The sequence below is a fragment of the Panicum virgatum genome, chromosome 8K (genome assembly GCF_016808335.1).
Source record: "Panicum virgatum strain AP13 chromosome 8K, P.virgatum_v5, whole genome shotgun sequence".
NCBI classification, from domain to species: Eukaryota; Viridiplantae; Streptophyta; class Magnoliopsida; order Poales; family Poaceae; genus Panicum; species Panicum virgatum.
The window spans coordinates 17,474,421-17,477,137 of NC_053143.1; the positions used below are offsets into that span (position 1 = coordinate 17,474,421).

The 2,717-nt window shown below is 49.4% G+C and overlaps 1 long non-coding RNA gene across 1 annotated transcript; it reads left to right on the forward strand.

The window, feature by feature from the left end:
• The first annotated feature begins 271 nt into the window (after nt 1–271).
• On the forward strand, nt 272–1,334 carry LOC120644086. Its single transcript, XR_005663390.1, has 2 exons — nt 272–602; nt 732–1,334. It is a non-coding gene; the product is annotated as an uncharacterized LOC120644086 (long non-coding RNA).
• The last annotated feature ends 1,383 nt before the right edge of the window (nt 1,335–2,717 follow it).

Consider the following 2,717-nt stretch of genomic DNA (forward strand, 5'->3'; position numbering starts at 1 on the left):
GGGTAGATCCGCTACCCTCGAGCGAGGCGGAGATTGGCCACCCGCTCGAGGGCAGGTCCGCTGTCCTCGAGCGAGGCGGAGATTGTTCGGGGGGCCTGAGAGGGGTGCGAATGGGCCACATGCTGGGCTTCTTTGAATCCATTCCTTTCTTCCGGATTTGGAAGGAGGCTGGGGGCCTTCGTGGGCCCAGTTGCCTTAACATGTGTTTGTGTTTTCAAAAGCGGTCTTAGTACCCCAATTAGGGTGTCCCTAATTGTGGCACCCGACAATTCAAGAGTGGTAATTTATCGTAGAACGAACATATTATAATATTGGATTTTAATAGAAAGCTACATGAATTTACCTTCTTATCCTTGCTTGACTCCACTGATGCGGTGATGCGGAACGGCCGGGTTGGCCCGTGGCGACCTAGCGCCCCTCCTGCCAGCTCCTCCCATAGCACCCCCGTCGTGGACAGCGCTTCTCCCATGGCAGACAGCCACACCTGGCATCAGCCCCTCTCAGTGAGCGGACAGACCGGCCTGCAGCTTGGCCGGCGCTCCCCATGTGGCACACGAGGGAGGAGCAGACCGGCCGGCGGCATACGGCTTGACATATGGCTGGTGCTCACGCTTTATAATTTTGCCGCCATTACTAACTTTGAGTTTGTAAAAATTGGACTCCAAATATATGCAACTTGATTTTATGTGTATTTCTTTTTTTTCTATTTTTTTATTTTTTGGTCATTTCAGTGAAGATGTCGGAGACGTCGACGAGGAGGTCCGACAGCGCGCCGTGGAGGTCGATGATCTTGAAGAGCTTCTCAGAGGATCTACGGCCGATGCAGATAGTCTCGGCAAAGCTGAAAAGCTGTAGCGCGGCGCCCTTGATGGCCTTGGCGAAAGGGATGTCGTGTCTGGCAGGCGCGGCAGTGGCAGAGACGGTGCTGCTGGAGATGGGAAGGTCATGGAAGATGTGGAAGCAGAGGCGGTGCTCGCTGGCAAAGAGGCCACAGACGGTGGCACGGGCTGCGTGGATCCAGCGTCGAATCTTGGCCTGGAGCGTGTCCCACTCGAGGCGTTGGTCACCGATGCTGAGGTGCTCGATGTAGAGACGGCGCAGGGAGGCGTCGACGAAGGGGTTGGGGATGGAGGCGTAGACCTGAACGCATTCATGGCCATACCTGGCGGTGGCAACACGGAACGCAATGGCGCGGAGCTCAGCGACGGCGACGTCGGGGAGGAGGTATACATGAAAAAAATAGAAAAGAGAGGAAATACATCTAATAGTATGAAAAACAAGTTGCACATGTTTGTAGTTCCATTTTTGCGAAGTTAAAGATAGTTATGGTAAAATTGCAAAGCGCGATGTATGAAGTTGCAAATATACAATTTTCTTGACCAACGAGGGGGCTTAGCCCCAGAACGCACGTGAGGACGAGGAAGAAGGCAGGGGATGAAATTCTCTGAGGTCATCTTCGTGAACTCGCCGAAACTCTGTAGAGACCTGCGGGGGATCGCCGAGATCAAAAAACACGATGGTGCAAGCAACACAAGGGTTTAGTTAAGTTCGGGTCGCGAGTTGCGTAATACCCTACGTCCTGTTGGGTGGTTTGTATTGCCTGAGGGTTGTAGATGAACTATCTCTCTTTGAAGGGGTCCCTGTCCGCCCTTATATAGTCTGGGGAGCAGGGTTACATGAAACCCTAGATCCGTGCGGCGCCTAGAGTCCTACCCGAGTACTACTCGGGCGGTTTCTACCCAATTTGACCAGTACAAGATTTGGAATGAGTAGTTATTACATGACTTATGCATACAAGACATGCTCTACCCTATATCTCGTACAGGATCGTGTCACGTCAAGTATCTCGTGGCCCCGGGTCTATTAGATGGTGAAAGAGATATACAACTATTGTGGCGGCGGATGCAAGAATAGTGAAAAGGTAAGGTGAAACTAGAGTCACCGCACGGTTAAATAACCAGCAAGATGGCATTTCCGTAATTTCTTAGAAGTTGAAGAGTTACGTGCAAGTTAATATTTGTTTGAGCAGTAATTTCGGAGCCTTTCTGGTAGAGTTATTTGTTGAACCATTTTTTTGGGTAATCTCCTGAAAAAAGAGGTTTCGAATTTCTGAACCAATTTTGCCTATTTTTACCATCAATCCAGATTCTTGATACTTTTATACAACCCATGCCACGATTTGTGAGATCTTTTTTTTTCAGAACTTTTGGGATTTGGATTCAACGCTCGGGGCTGTGGGATGTGTCATAAATGGCTTGTTTTTCAAATTGATTTGAAAGGTAAGAGAAGATTCAAGACTGATTTGACCCTCAGTCTGATTCTGCGATTCAATCTAAGGCTCAGGGCTACTCCATATGGAGTGCGACTGTCATCGCACACCATATAAAAGATTGATTCGGGGCTAGAGCACCTCGTAGATTCGATGCAGCCGAAAAAGTACTCGAAGATTCCTTCAGCATGCGGTTTGCTGGAACTTGAAGATACCTCCGGGAGTACTTGACATCTTCGGAAGCACTCGACACATTTTGAAGTGCTCGACACCTTTAGAATTACTCGACGCATGCAGTACTTGACTACGAAGAGCTCATGGGCTTGTCAGACACGGGGCAGCGGGACTGCTCACAGGCGTAGAATGTTCTACAATAAAGGATGGCACGTGGATTATACCTTATCCCCTTGTAACTACTTGATCGGGAGTAGGACTAGTCAGATTAGAA